The following is a 24,819-nucleotide window of genomic DNA, read 5'->3' as shown; positions in this document are numbered from 1 at the left end:
CTCAGAAATCCTCCTGCCTCTGCCTCCCAAGTGCTGGGATTAAAGGCGTGTGCCACCACTGCCCAGCATGAGTTCTTGATCTTATCCATTCTGATGGGTGTAAGATGGAATCTCAGACTCATTTTGATTTGCATTTATTTACCTGATGGCTAAGGATGTTGAACATTACTTCTTTATTATTAAATTGTTTTATCTATTTACATTATAAAAGTTGTCCCCATTCTCAGTACCTACTCCTCAAGTTCACCACCCCCTATCCCCTATCCCTACTTCTGAGAAGGTGCTCTCCACCCACCCACCCACCCACCCCCACTTCACCCCCAGGGCATCAAGTTTCCACTGGATTAAGCTCATCCTCTCCCACTGAGGCTATACAAGGCAGTCCTCTGGTACACATGTGCTCTGGGCCACAGACCAGACCTTGAATTTTGGCTTAGTGTCTTGGAGCTCTGAGGGGTCAAGTTAGTCGACACTGTTGTTCTTTCTATGGGGTTACAATTCCTCTCAGTTCCTTTAATCCTTCCTCTAACTCTTCCATATTGGTCCTCGACTTCAATCCAGTGGTTGGCTGTAAGTATCTTCATCTGTCTCAGTCAGTTGCTGGTAGAGCCTCTCAGAGGACAGCCATGCCAGGCTCATCTCTGCATGCACAGCATGACCTCAATAATAGTGTCAGGATTTGGTGTGCATGTATGGGATGGATCCCAAGTTGAGCGGGTCACTAGGTGGTTGTTCCTTTAGTCCTTGATCAATTTTTAGAGGCCCCCCCTGCCCTCTAAACTTCACTGCTGCATATTTTGAGTCATTCTCTTGGCCCTCTGGGTGTTCTTCCTGTCTCTCCCCATACTTAACCCTGACTCTCTTTTGCCCCCCTCCCACACAGCTTTCCCCCTACCTCTGCCTCCCATGATTATTTTATTTCTTTTCAAGTGCTTCTTAGCCATTAGAGTTTCCTTTGTTGAGAATTTTCTGTTTAGACCTGTACCCCTGTTTTAATTGGATTATTTGGTTTGTAGACATCTAGTTTTTTGAGTTCTCTATATATTTTGGATATCAGCCCTCTGTTGGATGTGGAGTTGGTGAAGATCTTTTCCCATTCTGGAGGGTGTCATCTTGTCCTTCAGACAGTGTCTGTTGCCTTATAGAAGCTTTTCAGTTTCATGAGGTCCCATTTATTAATTGTTGATCTTAGTGTCTGAGCCATTGGTGTTCTATTCAGGAAGTTGTCTCCTATACCAATGTGTTCAATGCTATTCCCCATTATCTCTTCTATCAGGTTTAGTGTATCCAGTTTTATGTTGAGGTCTTTGATCCACTTAGACTTGAGGTTTGTATAGGGTGATAGATGTGGATCTATTTGAATTCTTTATCATGCAGATATCCAGTTAGATCAGCACTGTTTGTTAAAGATGCTTTCTATTTTCCAGTGTATAGTTTTAGCTTCTTTGTCAAAAATCCAGGGTCCATAGGTGTGTGGGGCGTTTGTTTGTCTTTAATATAAACACTTATATACTTCCCTTTTGTGACTGCTTTCATTGTATCCCAGAGGTTTTGGTATGTTATGTTCTTGATTTCATTTAATTCTGAGCTGTTTTTCATTTAGTTCATGATTTTTTTAATGGTTCACCAATCATTCAAGAGTGTGTTGTTTAATATCCATGAGTTTGGGTATTTTCTGGCATTTCTTCTATCAACTTCACGCTTCACTCTAGTGTGGTCAGATAGAATACATGGAGTTATTACAGTGGCCCTATGTTTGTTCAGATCTGCTTTGGTTAAAACATGTGAAATGTTCTAGAGAAGCTGATAGGTGGCTGAGAAGAATGTGTCCTAGAGTGTTTGAATTGAATCTTCTGTAAGTGTTTGTTAGAGCCATTTGGTCTATGATATTATTTTGCTCAATGGTTTTTTTAAAATTTTTATTGTATATTCCCTTAGCCTGTTTTTACAATGAAAAAAAATTTTCTCTTCACTTATGATAAACAGTATAGTTGTGTGACTGAGAAATTTCCCCTGTAGGTTCAGGGACTTGAACATTAGGTCCCTAGTTGGTGGCACTGTTTGGTGAGGTTAAGAGAAGGTACAGCCTTTGTAGAGGAAGTACATCACTGGGGACAAACTCTTCGAGTTTAAAGCCTCATACCACTTCCAGGTCTCTCTCTCTGCTTCATGCTTGCAATTAAAGTGTGAGCTCTTTACTTCCTGCCCCTGCCATTGTGCCTGCTCTATGATGCTCTGCAGGCCTACCCTGACACACTCTTACCCCTCTGGAATCGTAGTCCCCAAGTGACTCTTCTCTACATTGCCTGGGCCATGGCATTTCACCACAGAAACAGAGAAGTAACTAATGCAGATAGTTTTGCCAGGTGGTCATCTGGTGTGACATCTTTCAGTACTAGAAGCACATTGTTCCAAGCTCTTCTGGCCTTTTAGAGTTTTCATTGGCAAATCTGTTGCTCTGATGTGTCTGAATTTACACTTGGCTTGTATCTTTTCTCATGCAACTTCGATACATGTTCTTAGCTCTGTATGGTGACTGTTTTAACTACGTTGTGGCATAGAGAAAGTTTATTTCCACTTCCTGTCTTGTTTTCATTCTCTGTGCTCCTTGTACTAGAAGTACACCTCCTTCTTTAGATTTGGAGAGTTTTCTTCTATGATTTTATTGAAGACATTTTCTACACCTTTGTCTTGGAGTTCTTCACTTTCTCTAATGATATGTAATTTTTAAGTTTGGTCCTTTCATGATGTCTCCAACATACTGTATAGTCTGTTTGTTTGTTTGTTTGTTTTAAATCATTTTCTTTGAATGATCTAATTATTTTACTTTGTATTCAGGTCCTAAATTCTGTCCTTTACATGCCCTTTACATTCTGTTGATGAGGTTTTCCACTGAGTGTTTTTAATACACTTTTTGAAACTTTGATTTCAGTTTATACTTTCTTTGGTATTTCTTATCTCTGCTGAATTCATTATCTTTAACACATCTTTCAGATGTTTGTTTTCGTGGATTTCAATCAGTTTATGCCTGTCCCCCCTAAGTTCATTCAAATATTTCTTTATGACCTCTTTGAATTCTTTGAACTCATTAAGCATGATTGTTATTGTGGTTTTTTAAAAGTTCTGGGTCTTGACTTTCGTCTCAGTTGTTCTTTGGTTCTATCACGATCTGCTAAAGTAGACTTTCAATTAATGTCAGATGAGATAAAAAGAGGCCACCGCCAAAGCAGCCCTGTGGTGGTATGGATCAGCATGGGGTGGGGAGGTGGGGAGGACCTCAGTGAAGCTGGGGGAGGAGAAACTAGAATCAGAATATATTGTGTGAAAAAAATCTATATGAATAAAAGAAACATAGAAAAAAGAATATTCGAACAGAAAAACAGAAGAAAAGAGGCCACCACATGTTAGAAAGAAATACTCCACTGAGAATACATAACAAGTGTGTGTGTGTGTGTGTGTGTGTGTTATGTATTAAATAAACACTAATATATTCAAAAGGACAGATACAATGATAGCAGGTGGCTTCAATACCCTACTTTTATCAATGGACATGTCATCCAGACTAAAGGTCAGCAAAGAAACATCAGAGTTAAATATCACCATAGATTGAATGAAGTTAACAGGTATCTATAGAATATCCCCTTTAATTGCTGCAGAACACCCAGTCTTCTTAGTGGGACATCAAACTTTTTTCTAAAATAGATCGCATTTTAGCTCATAAATCAAATTTTAATAAATAAAAGTAGCTGAAATAATTTCTTGTGTCTCATCAGATCATAACAGAATAAACTATAAGACAAGGACTGGGGAGATGGTTCAGTCAGTACACTGCTTGCCACCCAGGCATGAGGCTCTGAGTTGGATCCACACATCTATAAAGGCTAAGTGCAGCAGTATGTGCCCTAATCCTTAGAGCTAGGGAAGTGGAGACAAGAAGATCTCTTGGGTAGTCTTGCTGAACTGATGAGCTCCTGGCTCAGTGAGAGACCCTGCCTCAAAAATAGGGTGGAGAGTCACAGAGGAAGCTAGTCAATAGGGAACTCTAGCCTCTCTGCACACAGGAACATATACACATACCTCCACTACACACAGATGAAACAAACCAGGGGAACTATATTCCAATACTAAGAGAAATCACAGAAAAATATGGATACTTCAAGATTGAACAATGTACCTGTGAATGTTCAGAAGGTCACTGAAGAAACAAAGGATAAAATGTGAATAGTAGATTATTCAATTAATACTCACATATTAAAAGGAAAACAATAGTGCTGTTTATGGGATCCTTCAGGATATAGGGATGTGGTCCTGAGAGGAATCCTTAGAGCTGCGTGTACTTACACTGAAAATCAGAGACTTCAAGTAAGTTCAGGTATACCTTAGAAAAGGTCTTAGAAAAGCAAGAACAAACACACACCAAAGCTCTAGACAGAAAGAAATAATAAAGACCAGAGAAGAAATTAAAGAAAAGGAGACTAAAAACAACACAAAAACCAGTAAGACCATTCTTTGAAAAATAAACAGGATCAACAATCTTCACCCAAACTAACCAAATGACAAAGTGTGAAACTTCAGATTAACAGATGACAAATCTGTTGACATCCCATCAGATACCAGTGAGATACAGCAATCGTTAAGAAATACTTTGGAAAACTATCTTCCACATCCTGGAAAGTCCAGGAGAAATGGACAAATTCATACACATATCTATCAAAATTAAACCAGGAGGGTATAAATAATTTAAGCTAAAAAAAATAATTTAAGCTCAGCCATAATCAATGGGTAGAAATAAAAAAACCTTTAAACAGAACACCCAGGCTGGAAAGAGTCATGCCCCAATTCTACTAGACTTTATTTCTCTTTTTTAATATTTTGAGACACAGTCTCACTATGTAGTTCAGACTAGCCTGGAACTTGCTGTGTAGATGAGGCCTCAAACTCATAGAGCTCTGCCTAACTCTGCCTCAAGTGCACTGGGATCAAAGGTGTGTACCCTCTTTCCTGGCTTCCACCAGTCTTTAAAGAATGTATTTGACAGTTTTATGACATAAAAAGAGGAAGACTGATTTATGAACCCAGAATTACCCTGATACCAGGGCCAAATACAGACTAGACAAAAATATACCAGTATTGTTTATGAACATAGATGCAAACATTTTTAATAAAAAATAAAATTCATGCTCATTGTTGCATGCATGTTTTTAATCCCAGCATGTGGGAGGCAGAAGCAGAATGATCCCTGTCAGTTGGAGACCAACTCAGTCTACAAAGAATCCCAGGACAATTCGTGCTACAAGTGAGACCTTGTCTCAAAAGAAAAAAAGGAAAGAAAAACCTTACAAAACCCAAGTTTAAGCACAGACAAGGTAGTGATAATTCCACTCTTCATTCCTTTACAACTCTCCCTTAGATGTCCTAGATAGAACAATGAGACAAAGAAAATAAATAAAAATAAACAAGGAAGAAAAATAAAGCTAGTGTTTCCAGATAGTGTTGTTGCTAATGAGGAAGATTCAAAATAATTGAAAAATTTTTTCTTGGCATCAACAAATAATTGTAACAATGAAAGATGCAGATTAATGAACAAAAGCCTACTTTCTTTTATTATTACTAACATCATTATGTGCATATATATTCATAAATGTATGTACAAATGAATGGTGTGTGTGTGTGTGTGTGTGTGTGTGTGTGTGTGTGCGCACGTGTGATATGCATTTGGGAGAGTGGCAGTCACAGGTACATATGAAGGTCAGAAGAGAACTTTGAGGAGTCAGTTCTCACCTTTCATCTTTATGCGAATTCCAGAGGTAGATGCCTGATCATCAGGGTTCACCAGAAACCCTTCTACCCACTGAGCCATTCTCTGACTCTTCACCACTTTTCTATATGCTACCCATGAGTAGGGGGAGTTTGAAGTCAGAGTTACATTATCATTTATATCCTCACTCCTCCGTGCGAAACATTTATATATACATATGACAACTCATTCAGAAGACCTATGTGAGGGAAACTATAAACTCTAATGAAATATGTCAGAGAAGAACCAGAGAGATACGCATGTTCACAAATAAATGTCTCAGTGTACAATTCTCTCAAACAATTTATCAGTGCATTAGACAATGGGAACCCACAGAACTGACAGCGCTGAACACTGGTAAGGATGTGGAGCCACAGGGAGTCTTGCCATTGCTGGTGGGAACACATATGATCTGGCAATGAGCCCAACTGAGTTGAAAACATGCCCATGCAAAAGCTCAGAGTGGACACTTATTGCACCTTTATCAAAAACTCTCAAAGCTTTAAAGTGGGCAGCATGCCCTTTAGAAGGGGTAGAGATATAAATCGTGTCATGTCCAAGCAATGTGTTGTTCACTGAGAAGAAATGGACGTCTGGCTGTAGAAATACAACGGAGAGATGCAAAGGAGCCCATCTACTCTGTGAGAAGCTGACTATTCAGAGCCACACCCTGTGCTATTCCAACAGCATGACATCTCCGAGAAGACAAAACTATGATGATGTCATAAATTAGTAGTTTGTAGTGGAGCAGAAGGAATGCATGACAAGACAGAGACCAGGGCAGACCTATGGGACAGAGAAACTGTTGTACACGATAACGTGAGAGCAGATACATCTCATTACTATCTGTCGAAGGCCACAGTACACATAGGAAGGACCTCAACGCACACCCATGTCTGGGCTTCAGGGAAGGATGTGCCAGTGAGGCGTTCATCAGCTGCATCAATGTACTCTAGACAGATCCATCACTTAACTTCAACAGAGAAAGAGTAGTTCTTTACAAAAAGTGGTTCTGAGATAATTGCCACATGTGAAAATATGGTTTTAACCTCTATTACCATGGGTAAAAATTTGATGGAGTAGACTTTATCACAAGCAAGGCTTTTGTGTCTCAGAGCATATTGTTAGGAAAGTAAAACATGTGGGCCACAGTGGAACACACTTGCTATATCATCGCTGGGCAAACTGAGGCAGAAGGAGCTTGGGTTTAACTTAAGGCCAGCCTGGGCTACAAAACGGGATCCTATTTCAGCATCCCCCTGCTCTTCTATTTCTTTACCACTGAAAACTAGGAAAAAAATACTTAAAAAGCATGTATTTGATAAAGTTCACTTAACCACAATAAAGAACGCTCAGAATTCATAAAAAGCAGCCCGATGTAAATCATCCACAGATTTTGTGTCCCACTGTAATGTTTAGTGTTGATTGTGATATTGTCTGCATATTTACCACAGTGACAGTAACATAAAGACTCACATGAAAGAAGATATGTAAATGCCAAATAAGGAAATGGGAAGATGTTTGATGTCATTGGTCATTAGAGAAATACAGATTAAAACCACAGTTAGATACCCATTCCCATCCACTGGGACAGCTCCATAGAAAAATAGATATTATGAGGTTTGGGGATTTATGAAAAAGTCAGAACTGTAATGCACTGCTGGTGGGAATATAAAATTATACAGTCTTGAAAAATACTTTAATATCTTTAGTGGGTCTTTAAAAAATTAACCCATCTATTCCACTCCTACATTTACCAGCTAGAAGTGAAATATATGCCCACACAGGGCTTGTCCATTAATGGACTTAACAACAACAAAATAATTATCAAGAGGTAAATGAACTGGCAATAGAAGAATGGACACAGCACATGCTGAGAATGTGACCTTTGGTAATAGCTATTATGAAATACTGATGGACATGAAACAGGAAACATCTCAGAAACACACCAGTTAGAAGAAGCTAGGCTCCATCTCAAGAAAGAAATCATAAGCAACAATTACGTAATTCTGTTTACATGGAATGTCCTTTACGGGATGGTAATGATGGCAAGTAGGTTAGTATCAGAGACAAGGATGTGAGGAAGGGAAGATACTACACAGGAACGTGATGAAGATTTTTATCTTTGGAGGATAAAAATGATTTGAAAATTGAGTTGCAAGGAAGGTAACGTGGCTGTGGGCAAAGTGTTTGCACATGAGCGTGCAACCTGAATTTGCTCCCTGGAATCCACACAAAGGAAGAAGGAGGGAGCCCACTCTGTCCAGTTGTTTCCTGACCTCAATGTCACTGAGTACAGGCCCACACACATGTATCATATACACACATAATCATCATAATATAGAACATATATAATATAATAATAATATACACACATCATCATCATCATCATAATTTTAAAGGCATTACAATTGAATCATGGGATTGTTGTATAATTATGAATTCACTAAACCTCTAAATTTTACATTGAAAAAAGAAAACCCTGTGCCATAGAAATTAGCTTGCATTAAAACTATTTTTAAAAAATAGGCAATAAACTATTTAAAAATGGAGAAATCTGAAAATAGTCAAGACAATTTTGAAAGCGAACAACATTGAAAATTTGAAGTCTCAGTTCAAGACTTCTATGAAGCCACAGAAATAAAGAGACTGAGGTATTGGCATAAAAATTGCAAACAGAGGACTAGAGAGATGGCTCAGCAGTTAAGGGTGCTTGCTGCTTTTGCAGAGAACTAGAGTTTAATTCCCAGCATACACAGGGGCAGCTTGCAACTGCCTGTTACTCCAGCTTCAGGGGATCCATTGCCCTCTGCTGGTCTCTGTGGGCATCCTTTGTGCATGTGCGTGTGAACTGGAAAATTGTTACCTTACATTGCACAGAAAGAGGGAAGGGATGTATTGGGACTGATGAAGCATGAGTTACAGTTTTTACCTCCACTTATTTTGATGGTATAAGCCAGCTTCTAAGATTCTCCTTGCTAATCATGACAACCTTGTAGTTATCCCGTGATCAGTCCCTCCTCTGTGCAGAATTAGGGCTGGGTTTGGTGATGAATAGAGTCTGGTAAAGCTGATGGTGTATGAGTTCTCAGGGCAGTTCATGGAGGGCATTTCAGCTTCTGTCTTCCATTGCTTCTCTGGGGGAAGTGAGCACCATGGAAAGGCCCACATGGAGAGGCCCTAAGGCATCTGGGCCATAGCTCTTGCTGTCAGGTATGTGGAGCAGAGCATCTAGGTTTTGTGAAGCCTTGGGGAGCAGGTAGCATTGTAGTGTGGCTGACCTAGAACTGTTCTGCATGAGAAGTCATGAGCAGGATCATGTGGCAAAGCTCTTCTTTAATCCCTGACCCTCAAAACTAGTAGAAACAATAGATATTTAAGAATCTAACAATAGAATTTAAGTCATAAGGTTTGGGGTTAATTCATTACACAGAAATAACTACTAGAGGTGTCAGTTTCTTTTATGTTAGGATTCCAGTTTTATTCCTCTGCTAATGATCAGAATTGTTTTTCTTATATATATCCACATTTCTAAATTTAGGGGAGTCCCCAAATTTGCCCACAGATTAAGATGTCTACCCCTGTCTATGATGGCCAGGGGCCCAAACACGTCATGGTTTTCTTTTCTCAGAAGAGTAGTTGTCTGACGCCATCTCTATCTAGTGTTCCTTTCCTTACCTGTCTTTTATGATTCTGAACTTATTCTAGAACTTTCAAGACTTTTCAGAATAGATCCTAATAGTATGACTATAGAAGCAGGACTTAGAGAAAATATGGCCCACCAGCCAAATCCTTCTGTTTGTCCATTTTAATCAATGATGTTTCATTGGGATGTGGCCATCTCTAGTTTATGCATTTTTTCTGCCTTTGGTGTATGATAGCAGAGTTGAATCACTGTATTAAAAACCATATGGCTTATGAAATAATAATGTTTTACTATTTGATCTTCTACAGAAATACTTTATTCCCCCAGGTCAACATTTATAGTATTTTATACTGTTTGCCTCCATCCATGACACTTACAAAATTCCTAGGAGTGGCCAGGCTGAAATGTCCCCATACAGCGACATTTACCTTCATCATCTGGAGAGGCTGTTGCACCAGCTTTGTATTTCCTGGCCTCTCTTAACCACCAGCCCACGATAGCCGGACTCACTTCCATTTTCCCGTTTCCATCATACATGTAATTCCTATCTGCATAGGATATTATGTCAATAGGAGGACATAACTTTCTGTTTTCCTTTTCTTCCTCCTTCACTTCTCGTCAGAGAATAAATAATACGATAAAATATTAAATTTATTCCTTGTGAACTGAAAAGCAATGGAAAGAGAACATTTTAATGCTGAACACACACACACACACACACACACACACACACACACACACACACACGATTACAACACAGTGCCAGAGCCAAACAAGTCTGGCATAAGGATGTCATCCCCTGACACGTAACCACAGAGCACTCCTCAGCTCTGTCCCTGCAAAGGGAAAGAGGAACAAGGGTAATTCCAGCTATTACAGGCTCCTGGACACCAAATGAAACACTGCTGTAAATTGTATATAATCAGCAAGGAAGCCTTGTTTCCCTGTGGTTCTGAATGGGACTTTTCCTTCCTCTTGTCTAGGAGGGAAAGAACTGGTTTAGATCATTCTGGGGGAGTTTCATCTGGCAGAGATGACCAGAACTTTCTCTGGATCTGAACAGGGCCCTTGTCCTATAATCAGGATCTGTGTAATGGAAATTCTGTATCACTTTTCTTATACCCAAATCTACTCTTCTCCCACCCACACAATTTTGGTCCTTAGAAATTGGCACATCAACCAAGTGATGATAGAGATTTTCAGATAGTTGAAAATGATGTGTACCAAATGGCAACACCTGCTCATTGTATAACACTTTTACAACTGTGTTTACATAGTCTCTGCCCTGAGAGTTCATCACCTTGCAGGAAAGTCTATTTATAGGAAAATGTAGTCACAAAGGTCTAAATCCTTAAGAAGCATGGGCCTGGGGGAGATGTATGACTGGATCCTAAATATGTTCCATTTGTATCAAGGCAAGATGTCAAGTTCCCTCTAAGTTACCTGTTTATCAATGACCCTTCTAGGGGTGACTAGTGATATCCTACAGGATAGTGACAGTGCTCTTGCTAATCCAACTGACATGGTACAAGTCTTCAGAAAACTCTTAGCTCTGTAGAGATGGGATGCTAAGGGCAGAACGGGAAACCCATCTTCCCTGTGGACACTGCCTTTCAGAATGTAGAAGAGAACTGCATACATGAAGCAGCTAGAAAGTTAAAGGGGATAAAATAGGTTGACAAACTGTTTAGGACAGTGAGCAGAAAATTCTTACCTGAGAAAGATGCAGACCACATCTGAACCACAGTCTGCACTTCAGACAGAGATAAGAATTGAGGAGCATAGGTAGGGTGTTGGCAGGAAGGAGGACAGGACTTAGAATGGCACCCTCTGCCCCCATCCAAGGCTGGAAATAACTTAATACATACTTATGTATTAAGTATTTATGTTTTTTCCTATTATCTATTTTTATTTCATTCTGAACTCATTATAGATCTGTATTATTTGATCTATCAATTATATAATTTCATTGGTTATTGTCTTAGTTAGGGTTTTACTGCTGTGAAGAGATACCATGACCAAGGCAACTCTTATACAGACAAAATCTAATTGGGGCTGGCTTACAGGTTCAGAGGTTTAGTCCTTTATTATCAAGGTGGGATCATGGCAGTGTCTGGGAAGGCATGGTACAGGAGGAACTAAGAGTTCTATATCTTCATCTGAAGGCTGCTAGGAGAAGACTAGCTTCTAGGCAGCTAGGATGAGAGTCTTTGAGTCCATGGTGACACACTTACTCCAACAAAGCCACACCTACTCCAACAGGGCCACACTTCCTAATAGGTCACTCACTGGGCCAAGCCTATTCAAACTACCAGTTATTTTTGATTGTTTCTATCTCTATAAAATTCTCATTATAGAATCTACTTCTCAAGTTCTTTTCAATATCTCCCTACCTATCTTCTGTCAATCATTTACTTTTTTATCCCTATATAGCATAAAATATCTGTATTTATTTCCAATTTCATATCCTTTAAAGACTTCTTTAATGTTCATCTCTCTTTAATTGTCTCTGCCTACACATGACTCCTTATACATAAAATCCTGAAGACTCTACCAAAACCTGCCAGAATTAGTAAGCAAATCCACAAATCTCTAGGATATGAAGTCCACTCATGATATTAGTAATATTCCTGTACACGAATAACAATCATTTTAAAAGGTCATCAAGAAAATAATGCTTTATTGGTTGCCTCAAGTAACATAAATTAGTACAACCAGATGGAAGGCAGTGTGGAGGGTCCTCAAAGATTTTAAACCAGAACTTCGGCAAGATCTAGCAATCCTACTTCTAGGTATATGTCAAAGGAGATAAAACAGTGTGTCCAGGAGAGACCATACTTATTGCAACACTATTCCCAATAGCCAATAGAGTGGATTCACTCTAAGTATTCATCAAGAGATGACTAGATTAAATTGAATAGTATATATATACACAGTGGGATAATTACTTGAAAGAGAAAGTGCTTGAGTTACTTTTCTATTACTGTGAAAAAATACCATAATCAGGGCAAAGCATAGAAGGAACTGTTTGGTTTTATGGTTCTGGAAGAGTAAGAATCCATCACCAATCCTGCAGGGAGACATGGAGGCAGACAGTCATCACAGCTGGAGCATCAAGCTGAGTTCACATCTTGAGCTGTATGCATAAAGCCAAGGGAACAACTGGAGAAGGCACAGTCTTTAAACTTCCAAAGCCCACACAGCGACACATTTCCTCTAACAAGGCCATTCCTCCTCATCCTCCACACACGGTGCCACCGACTAGGGCCACCTGTTCAAATACATGAACTTACAAAGGACAATCTCCTTGAAGCCATTACAGAAGGATTTGTGACACTGCAAATGAATCTAGAGGACATTATACCACGTCAAATAAGACAGCGGGGAAAGACAAGCACCACGTGATCTCATTTACATTTAGAATCTAAAACATGTTGAAGAATGGTGGTTACCATGGGCTGGAGGAGAGTGGAGGATTAGGAAGATGTTAAAGAAAGGATGTACACTTTCAGCTAGACAAGAGACGCAAGTTTTTACCTTCTGGATAATGTGATAGCTGCAGTTAACAAAGGTTCATTGACAAATTGGGGCTGCTGCTGAGTGGCAGAGCTCCCAGCTGGCATAATGGGGCTATCTATAATGCTAGGCATGGTAAGACTAGAAACTGCTAAGACAAGTTTTTAAATATTCTCATCCCAGAAAGCAAATAAAAATGCATCACAGCCAACTTGGTTTTGCCTTTCTACAGTGTATACATATATTAAAACACTACACTGTACATTATATATATATATATATATATATATATATATGATTTCATCATTAAATTATTTTTTTAAATTTTTGTATTGATATTTTATTCATTTACATTTCAAATGTTATCCCCTTTCCTGATTCCCCCCACATACAAACCCCCTATCCCAACCCCCACCTCCCCATTCTCGCATTCCCCTACACTGGGGCATCGAGCCTTCACAGGACTAAAGGCCTCTTTTCCCATTGACGCCTGGCAAGCCCATCCTCTGCTACATAGATGGATCCATGAATTGAAGCTGGAGCCATGGAACCCTCCATGTGTATACTCCTTGGTTGGTGGTTTAGACCCTGGGAGCTCTAGTTGGTTGATATTCTTGTTCTTCCTATGGGGTTACAAACCCCTTCAATTCCTTCAGTCCTTTTTCTAACTCCTCCATTGGGGACCCTGTGATCAGTTCAATGTTTGGCTACAAGGTTCTGCCTCTGTATATGTCAGGCTCTGGCAAAGCCTCTCAGGTGACAGCTATATCAGGCTCCTATCAGCAAGCACTTCTTGGAATCCACAATTCCAAGACTGGATTTGGTGATTGTATGTGGGATGGATTCCCAGGTGGGGCAGTCTCTGGATGGCCTTGCCTTCAGTTTCTGCTCCACACTTTGTCTCCATATTTGCTCCCATGAGTATTTTGTTCCCTCTGCTAAGAAGGACCAAAAGCACCCACACTTAGGTCTTTTTTCTTCTTGAGCTTTATGTGGTCTGTGAAATGTATTTTGACTATTCTGAGCTTTTGGGCTAATATCTACTTATCTGTGAGTGAATACCATGTGTGTTCTTTTGTGATTGAGTTACCTCACTCAGGATGATATTTTCTAGTTTCATCCATTTGTCTAAGAATTTCATGAATTCTTTGTTTTTAATAGCTGAGTAGTACTCCATTGTGTAAATGTATCACATTTTCTGTATCCATTCCTCTGTTGAAGAACATCTGGGTTCTTTCCAGCTTCTGGCTATTATAAATAAGGCTGCTATGAACATAGTAGAACATGTGTCCTTGTTATATGTTGAAGCATCTTTTGGGTATATTCCCAGGAGTGGTATAGCTGGGTCCTCAGGTAAATACTATGTACTATTTTCTGAGGAACCGCCAGACTGATTTCCAGAGAGGTTGTACCAGCTTGTAATCCCACTAACAATGGAGTAGTGTTCCTCTTTCTCCACAACCTAGCCAGCATCTGAGTTTTCTATCCTAGCCATTCTGACTGGTGTGAGGTGGAATCTCAGGGTTGTTTTGATTTGCATTTCCCTGGTGACTATGGATGTTGAACATTTCTTTAGGTGCTTCTCAGCTATTCGAGTTTCCTCAGTTGAGAATTCTTTGTTTAGCTCTGCATCTCATTTTTTAATAGGGTTATTTGGTTGTCTGGAGTCTAATTTCTTGAGTTGCTTGTATATATTGGATATTAGCCCTCTGTTGGATGTAGGATTGATAAAGATTTTTTTTCCCTAATCTGTTGGTTACTGTTTTGTCCTATTGACAGTGTTCTTTGCCTTACAGAAGCTTTGCAATTTGATGAGGTCCCATTTGTCAATTCTTGATCTTAGAGAATAAGCAATTGGTGTTCTGTTCAGGAAATTTTCCCCTGTGCCCATGTATTTGAGGCTTTTTTTTTTTTTTTTGGTTGAGAGACTTTTAATGACTGCTTCTATTTCTTTAGGGGTTATGGGACTGTTTAGATGGTTTATCTGATCTTGATTTAACTTTGGTATTTGATATCTGTCTAGAAAATTGCCCATTTCATCCAGATTTTCCAGTTTTATTGAGTATAGGCTTTTGTAGTAGGATCTGATGATTTTTTTGAATTTCCTAAGTTTCTGTTTTTATATCTCCCTTTTCATTCTAATTTTGTTAATTTGGATACTGTCTCTGTGCCCTCTGGTTAGTCTGGCTAAGGGTTAAATCTATCTTGTTGATTTTCTCAAAGAATCAGCTCCTGGTTTTGTTCATTCTTTGTATAGTTCTTTTGTTTCTACTTGGTTGATTTCAGCCCTGAGTTTGATTATTTCCTACTATCTACTCCTCTTGAATGTATTTGCGTCTTTTTGTTCTAGAGCTTTCAGGTGTGCCATCAAGCTGCTAGTGTAAGCTCTCTTCAGTTTCTTTTGTAGGCACTCAGAGTTATGCATTTTCTTCTGGGCAATGAACACAGCTTGGGAGAACTAATCCAGTTTATTAGGGAGGGATACCTATTCCCCTGGTATGGTAGCCAGGGTCTCTGGGGCAAGGTTTGTGTGGCCATACATCATTGATCAAGGAAGGGGTATTGCAAGATACTGCATCTACATACTCAGGGCTTGTAAGGTCTAGGTGTAGAGAGGAAACCTTATAAAGTCAAACAAGGAGTGAAGCCTGGTAACTGTCAGGAAAATAAATTCCTGCTATAGTGGAGTTTATGGGGGAGTCAGATTTATGGTGCCAGGTTGGGAGGGGAGAAAGTAGCCAACTCCTGCTGTCCTCATATTTGAGGTATCCTGAGATGAGACATATCCAAAGTGTGTCTCCTAGGTAACTCTAAAGACCACCAAACTGATAGTCATGATCAACCATCACAAAGCACTTGCTTGCTCAAATGAATGAACAAGAAGGAAAAACATCATTGAGAATGGGTGGTAGATTGTAATCCTGTAACAAAGAACTCAGGTGGAAACAGGATAGAAAAAGGTTTCAGAAGATAAAGACAAAAACTAGAAAAGTGGAGGAAATGCTATAGGTAAAAACCTTCAACATTCTTATCTTCCGTGCTCCTACAGAACAGCTCACCCATCATTGAACACTCAATAGCTTTACTTGCACAAAGTTCCTAAGTCCTTCTACGACCATGACCAAACAACACGGTCATGTCACAGCAACACCCTCTTATCCAATATAAACTTGTTAAGGTCTCTAAGGCTGTAATAAAACACCATGACCAAAGCAACTTTGGAAGGAAAAGTTTTACTTTTTCCATAGTTCCATATAACAGTTCATCATCAAAAGCAGTGAGGGCAGGAACTCATACAAGGAAGGAACCTGGGGGCTGCAGCTGATGCAACAGCTATGGAGGGGTGATGCTTACTGGTCTGCTCCCCATGGCTGGCTGAGCCTGCTTTCTCAAAGAACCCAGGAACATGATCCCAGGGATGGCATCACCCACAATGGGCTGTACTCTCCCCCATCAACCATTAATTAAGAAAATACCTTCTAGGCTTGCCCACAACTTAGTCTTATGAAGGCATTTTCTCCCCCTCAGTTCCCTCTCCTCAGTTAACTTCAGCTTGTGTCAATTTGACATAAAACTATTCAGCACATATAGTAAAATCAAACCTTTATACCAAGCAGTGTTAAGCATTTCACATGTATTTATTTAATCATTAGAACAATACTATGAGATAGTTGATTTTCATTTCCATTTGGAGGAAGCCCTATGTGTTGGTTACCATTTGTACCTACGACCAAAACAACTGAGAGAACAAATCAAAGGATGGTATATTTGTCTCACGATTTTGAAGAGTTCAGACAGCAATTGTTGATGCTCATGTATTTGGTCAGAACATGTGGTGAATGAGAAACAGAGTGAGAAAGAGACTGAGGCATAGGCAAACGCCCTTTAAACACACCCCACATGCCATGACTTATTCTTTCCACCTAGGACCCACCTCCTAAAGTTTCTAGAACCTTCCTTCCAAAATAGTGGCACTTGCTTCATGTCAAACTGCCAAGGGCATTTCACATCCAGCCACAACACAAAGATCCACAGGGGTTAAAATCCTTAAGGTTCTATAATGAGTGAGTCATGGTTGCAGAGCTTGTTTTGTTGGCCTCAGAAACAGTGCCGCTAACCACGGTGACCTGTCAAGAAAGCACACATTTGCTCCTCATCCTGCCCGGGTGACAGTTCACTTACTATTGCTATAGGCTTCCCACCCACTAGAGCAGGGCAAAATAAAACCTAGGTGTTTACTGCAAAACTGAATGCTTAGGAGTCTCTCTTCCATTTAAGACTGATGTGCTCACTCTCCAAGACCTGTGATCTTGGGAGCCACAATCAAACTTGTCTGCCTCACTTGGATGATGCAGGAGGGGTTTTTGTTTGTCTGTTGTTTATCAGTTGTTTTTGGTTTTGTTGTTTATTTTCAAACAGGGTCTCCTTATGAAGTAATGGCTGCCCTGGAACTTGTTATGAAGACCTGGCTGGCCTTTGTATGTAAGTGTCACCATACATACAAAATGATACAGGAAATGAATTATTAACTAATTAATTAATTTTGGTCTTTGAGGTTTGAGGTTCTGGGGCTTGGGCTCAATCTCCTAGAATTAGTAGGTTGTCACTCCTTGTGAAGTCCCTACTCACCCCTCCCCCCATAACCAGAAAACATCTCTCCAAAGTGTGGGGAAATATCCCCTGACCTTTGTATCTTGTAGCCTCAACTCCTACTACCTCACAACAGTCTTCTCTCTGCTCTCAAATATAATCCAAATATGAGGTCTGGATTCCTAAAGCAGAAGGTGGAGAAGGTTGGCCACAGCCTCTTGCTTTTCCATAATTGCTACAAAACATGAACATCAGGCTACATTTTTTAAATGGGGGGGCAGAAATACAGCAAGAAGAAAACCAACACAGAATATCACATATTATCCCATCATGAATCCTGTTGTGGATGAGTTGAGAAGATCCAATAGGAAGAAAATGTCGTATGAATTATTCTATTCCAGGTCTCCAAGCTTCTGGGCTTGTTACCCATTATATATGTCTTCTGTGGTCATCCCAACTCTGATACTAAGGTGATCTGCTTGAAATACAATCTTATTCAACCCATGGATGGGTTGAGAAGACCGCATAGGAATATTCTTTGTTTAGAAATCATCAGAAAGATGTTATCTGCTCTGGTATTAGAATGTGATGATGGTTAATTAATTCCTTGAATGTAGTAAAAAGAGCTATATTTTACACTTGAAGTAGATTTTATTGAGGGCTGGAGAGCTGGCTCAGAAGTTAAAAGGACTTGCTGCTTTTGCATAGGATCCAAGCTCAGTTCCCAGTACCCACATAATCACTCCTAACTATGTATACTCCAGTTCCAGAGGATCTGATACCCTCTACTGGTCTCTGAAGGCTCCTGCATGTATTATAATGCATATAAACTCACACAGGCACACACACACATACATATAAAAGAAATAATTGTTTTAATAGAACATTATACTTCTTGAATTATTTAAAAAATGGCATTGTCATGCCTCTCCCTTGGAGTTCAGTTCTAGATTGTCGAAGTCTTCCATGATGATATGATCTTTCATTTTCTCCCTACCCTAATCTCCCACTGTAGGCCGCTGCTCCCCACCCTGAGAACTTAATCCCCTGCACTGCTGAATATGCTATTTCCTCTAACTGAATCCACTGTTCTTCTTACCCATCCCCATTCCACACTCACTTTGAGATCAGTTAAAGTCTCACCTCTTGGGAAACTCCACCCTTTACTGATCTCTCCTGACTCTAAACCCTCTTTGCATTTAGTGTCAGCTTGTATAGTATCCATTAGAAAAGAGACCACGGCTTCTCATCTCTGTAACCGAGTGTCCTGCATAGTGTCTGGCAGTGAGCAAACAATTTTAAAAGTAAAGGAGTAAATTAATCAGTTGCATTTTTTGTTACGCTTTCAGGGGATCATTTGTTTGGAGAAGGTTGGCTGCAGTATCTTGCTTTTCCTGTGTTGTTACAAAACACAGACATCAGGCTATATTTTGGAATGGAGGAAGAGGAAATGCAAGAAGAAAACCAACACAGATTATTTCACATTACCCCATCCAAAGTTTGTTGGTCATGGATGGGTTGAGAAGACCGCATAGGAAGCAAATGACAAGTGACTTATTCTATGCCAGGTCTCCAAGCTTCTCAGCCTGTTATCCATGCTATGTCTTCTGTAGTCATTCTTTGTCTTGAGTTTTGTTTTGTTTTGTTTTGTTTTCAAGTAGACAGTAAAATCCTCAGTCTAGATCTTTGTCTATTCAAAGCAGGACACGGTGGCTTGGCTGAAAGAGTGGATCATTTTACACATCATCAGTGATGATCTGGAAAGGGCAGACCCTGAGCAGGCTGCAGCCAGTCCCAGGATGCCTGACTGAATGGCGGTTGTTCCACCCTTAACCACAGATGGTTCACTGTCCACCACTTTTGGCACTCATAAGACCATTTGGAAAGAGATGTAACAATTTCCCCTGAGGGCTTATTTTTAAAGCCAGTATAAGAGAGTGCTTGCCGGAAGTGGGGTCAAACAAATTTGAGAACATTCAGTGGCCCCGTAAATGGGATGGGAACTGCTCAAGAAAAGAGTACAGTGTTTGGTTCTTAATTTGGGAGCTCTGATTCCCTGAGAGAAGTCAGACCAAGGGGGAAGGGACGACTTCCCACCAAACAAAGCCTTTCCATGGAGATAAGAAACTAGTCAGGCATGGTTTTCTCAGCTCCAGTCTTAGGATTAGAGATGGATAGCCAAAGAGCCACTTGGTGACTTTCTCTTCACTCAGTGAAAACCATTAAAGTTTTATTGAGGGGGCTACATGTGCCTAGAACCCTGCCAGGCATTGGGAATCAAAATGGAACATGAGATTTAAATTTTTTTATTAATTAATTCTCTCATATATTACACTCTGACCATAGTTTCCACCCTCCCTCTCCCCACCTTCTCCATCCCCCATACTTCCTCCCTCCACATCCAATCCTCCTCCACATCCCTTCAGAAAAAGGCAGACCTCCAGGGATACCAATGAAAGGTGGCATATCAAGTTGCAATAAGATTAGGTATCTCCCCTCATATTAAGGCTGGGCCAGGCAACAGAGTAGGACAGGGTCCCCAAACTAGGCATAATAGTCAGAAACAGCACCCCACCACCACTTCCTCTGTTAGGGGTCCCTCAAAACCACCAAGCTATACAACTATAACATACATGCAGAGGGCCTAGGTTAGATTCATGCATACTCTGTGATTGTCAGTTCAGTCTCAGTGTGCCCCTATGAGGGGCATGAGGTTTTTGACCCTTCAGAAACATCTAGAAAACAGTAGGAAGGCAGGCAAACATGTAAATATTCTACTGTGGAAAATACAACCATGATAAGGTAAAGTGATAGGGAATCTAGGTATCAAGAGGTGGTATCTAAGAGGAAATATGAGGATGAGTTGGACAACCAGACAACGAGAGGGTCTAGTTGTCAAGGGAGATTATCAAGAGGAGACTGCTGTACTCAGGGCAGGAAAAAAAGGGATTTATATGAATATATAAATCATTCAGTCACCTCCAACCACAGTGACTATAATAATGGCCCAAGGGCCAGAATCAGCCAGTCACCTGTTTTATTTGAATACAGTCCCACTCACTCACTGGCACACTATGGCTGCCTTTTTACTGCAGGAAACCATTGGTTACCCTAGAACATTCATGTCACTATTGCTACCATGGCCATATCTTGCCACAACTGTCATTGTAGCTCATGGGATAACGTTGATGACTTTTGACTCTCGGCAGCCTATATAGCACATCCAGTACTAGTCATCCATGAGGAAGCTTCCTGGTTAGTACCTGGTTCATGATGTTTCCATCTCCTGTGGTAAAACTGTGTTGCCTTCAGTGAGGCCAATCAGGAGGAGTGGCAACAGTCTTTATTGTTCTGAGGGTCTCTATGATACCCTTGACTAACAACTTGAGGAGAGGTATTCCAACCTGGCACTGGGATGTTTAACTTGGCAATCTTTGGATTCTGGGAGGAACATTACCCCCTGTGTATGGTAACTATAGCAAAACTTCTTTATTTAAAAAATATGAAGGTTATAAAATAACAGCTTTTCACATGGCCTTTTCAAACATCCTTAGTATTATATCTCCTCATGTCTCCTCCTCCGCTTTACTCTCCCACCCCTCACCCAACTTAACTCTTCCACCCCGTTCTTTCCATTTCCCCCTTCCTATGTCCTATGTTCTACTCTCCCTCTTCCCTTAAGATCTGTATTCCCTCTCCACCAATGGTCCTTTTCTAGTTGTCTGGATTTTACAGACACTCTAAATTAAATACACAAATATAAAGATTTGACAGTAAAATCCACCTACAGGTGAGAGCATGTAATATTGCTACTTCTGGGTCTGGGTTACCTCCATATGTTTTCCAGGCCCATCTATTTACCTGAAATTCCCAATGTGTTTGTTACAACTGAAAACCATTCAGTTGTGCATAGGTTCTGCAGTTGATGGACCTCTAGGGCTGTCTCCATGTCACAGCTTTGGCTGCTTGGTGGGTTCTTTCTTCTACCCTTCTCCACCCCTTTCCTTCCACCTTTCCAATCCCCTAACATTAGATAGGACAGAAAAAAGGATAGAGGGGAAAGGAGGCAACCTTATTACTTCCTGCTGATTAGGAACATCATTGGGGACAAGTTTAATCTTCACCATCAGGATATCTAATTTATTCCTCTTCCTCTTTCTTCTTCACACACAACTACTTAACCAACAGTCCACCAACAGCATGCTCACCTCACTGGGCCCTAGCATTTATATACCCTCTGAAGAGTCCCCAGGATTCCAAAGGTCACACAATCACAGACACTATCTGCTGCTGGCAAAATCACACTCCTGCTAGAGCATGAGGCAAATCATAGTCAGCTGCTGTGGACAATCTGAAGCAACCCCATGTCCCCATACCTGGGATTGAAATGAAAGCATATTCCTACAGTGTTTCTGTGCTTTGTGAAGAAACCAAAGGTCTCACTACAATAGCTATTTTAAACTAAGCAGCTGTCAACACAACTGATCATTTTTCTGTAATATGAAATAGAGTTCTTTCGGTATATTTCTAGGAGCATTATACCAAGGTAACATGATAGATTCATTTCCAGTCTGCTGAGGGCCACATTGATTTTCACAGTGATGCACCAATCTGCATCCCCAGAAACAGTGCACAGAAGTGTTCCCTGTTCCACCCTCAACTCACCAGCACTTGTTGTCTTCTATCTTAACCATTCTGATAGAGATAAAATGAGGTATCAAAGTAATTTTAATTTACATTTCTCTGGTGGCTGAGGATGGTGCGCAGTTTTTCTTAGCCATTTGTATTTCTTTGGAGAACTTCCTGTTCAGTTCTATAACACAGTTTCATTGGGTTGTTCACTTCTTTGAGTTGTTTGTATGTTGAAGACATTATTCCTCTGTGAGAAGTACATCTAGCAAAGATCTTGTTCCCACCCCATAGAACAACTGCCTTTGCAGGACAGATGCTTTTTAATGTCACAAAATTCCACTTGTTGACTGTTGGTCCTTTTGCCTGGGCAACCAGAGTCCTATTCAGGAAGTCCTGTATATAAGCCATATCCTAAAGTGTACTTTCTGCTCTTTATTAGGAGATTCAGAATTTCATCTCTAACATTTCATGTCTTTGATCTATTTGGAATTGATTTGTATACAAGATGAGAGAGAATAGCTGCATTTCATTTATATGCAGATATCCAGCTTCCCCAATGGTATATCCCCAGATATGCCATTTCTTACAGATGACTGGTCCAGAGTTTTATTAACATTTTATAAGACTGTAGGCTTTGATTAAGTCCACTGGTGAATGGTGGCCTTATCTCCTAATCAACCTAGTTTATTTCAAGTCATGCATTCAGACCATCATAAGTAGTTATTAATATGTCTCTTCTACTTGTAAAGCTGAAGACAAGGAGTGGATCCGCCTGGTTAAGGACATGAAGACCAAGTCCTTGGAGTAGATATACCTGTTCTCCCTGCCCATTAAGGAGTCTGAGATCATTGACTTTTTCCTGGGTGTGTCCCTAAGGGATGAGGTCCTGAAGATCATGTCCATAGAGAAGCAGACTCGGGCTGGCCAATGGACCAGGTTCCAAGCTTTTGTCAATGTTGAGGACTACAATGGTCACATTGGTCTTGGTGTTAAGTGCTCCAAAGAGGTAGCCACTGCCATCTGAGGGGCCATCATCATGGCCTACCTTTCCATCGTCCCTGTGCAGTGAGGATACTGGGGGGAACAAGATTGTCAAGCCCCACACTGTTCCATGCAAGGTGACAAGCTGCTGTGGCTCTGTGTTGGTGTGTCTAATCCCTGCCCCCAGAGGCACTGGCATGGTCTCTGCTCCTGCTTAAAAAGCTACTGATGATGGCTGATATAGATGATGGCTACACTTCAGCCAGAGGCTGTACTGTCACCCTGAGCAATTTTGCCAAGGCCACCTTTGATGCCATCTCCAAGACCTACAGCTATTTGAACCCTGTGGCCTCTGAAAAGAGACTGTGTTCACCAAGTCTCCTTATCAGGAACTCACTTAACTTCTTGTGAAAACCCACACCAGAGTCTCTATTCAGAGGACCCAGGCTCTAGCCGTGGCTATTATAAGGGTTTTTATACAAGAAAAAATAAAATGAATTAAGTCTGTTAAAAAGAAAATATAGTTCTGCTCTGAAGAATTAAATCAATCATTCTGTAACTTCATACTTGTGAAGCACTCTCATATTTATTTTATCCTTTTGTGGTTCTATAAACAGGAAAAGTATTAATTATGCCTTGAGGCTTGTCAACTGAGATTCAAAGAGAAAACATAATTTGTCCAAGGTCATAGCTAGCTAGTGACAGAGCTAGTGGGGAGGGACAGAATGGCTGCCTAGCTGGGTAATACGTAAGCTGTTGTCTGAGAACTGGTTGTTTTCTGGTATCTATTTGAGAAAATGCAATGGCTGTTCAGAAATCTATTCCTGTGGAATCACCATGCTTTATTTAATTTAATAAAACTTTTAGAGACCGTTCTTTAAGTTTTATCATGAAGGATGTACTTGTAGATTTAGTTTTTATTTTCTGTTCAGGTTCCTACCTTTTCTTTTTTAACCTAAAGACTTATGTCCATCAGCTCTAGAAAACATTTATCCACAGCGGCTTGTCTAAGTCTTCTTCCTGGACCCAAATATAATGGGATACATAACTCATAATATGTAGTATGGAATATCACACAGATTAAAGGCTGATGTAATTTTAAAAAAAGGTGTTAAAAGTCCTAAAGGAAAACATGAGAACATGCCTATGATCCTCGGTATAATAAAGGATATCTCGACTAAGACACAGAATGTAAACTGTAAGGAAATGGCAGAATGCTGGGATGAACACTTAAGTCCTCTGGGAAAAACAAAACATTGCATAAACAGGGAAGACAACACAGAACCTATGAAGAGGGATTTGCAAGGATGGCTTGCAAAGGCTTAACCTTCCAGATACAGGCGAGTGACAATAAAGGCAGTCTGAACATCATCATCCAAGAGGGAATGAATTCTAAAGACTAGCCCATCAATCCTCAGATATAAAGGCAGCCAATACCTATTAGGTATATTCTGTGCTACTGGGGTCTCAGGATCCAGGGAGATGCAAAGTAGTGTAGCAAGGAATTTTGTTTTGTTTTGTATCGTCAGAATAGTAAGGCTCAAACCCCTACCTAGTTCACACAAGGATTTGTGAAAGGGGAATGTACATCCTTTTAGGAGAGTGATTTGGGGCAACTCCTTGAGTTGAATTTAAAACATATCTACTAAATTTGAAG

At 40.2% G+C, this 24,819-nt stretch overlaps 1 pseudogene; it reads left to right on the top strand.

Moving 5' to 3' along the window:
- LOC116100005 overlaps positions 1-23,659 on the top strand; it is a 32,741-nt pseudogene extending 9,082 nt beyond the window's left edge.
- Positions 23,660-24,819: the final 1,160 nt, after the last annotated feature.

This window comes from Mastomys coucha, unplaced genomic scaffold (genome assembly GCF_008632895.1).
Source record: "Mastomys coucha isolate ucsf_1 unplaced genomic scaffold, UCSF_Mcou_1 pScaffold20, whole genome shotgun sequence".
Classification (NCBI taxonomy): Eukaryota; Metazoa; Chordata; class Mammalia; order Rodentia; family Muridae; genus Mastomys; species Mastomys coucha.
The sequence above is the reverse complement of the archived record's forward strand: the minus strand, read 5'-3'. Positions and strand labels throughout refer to the sequence as shown.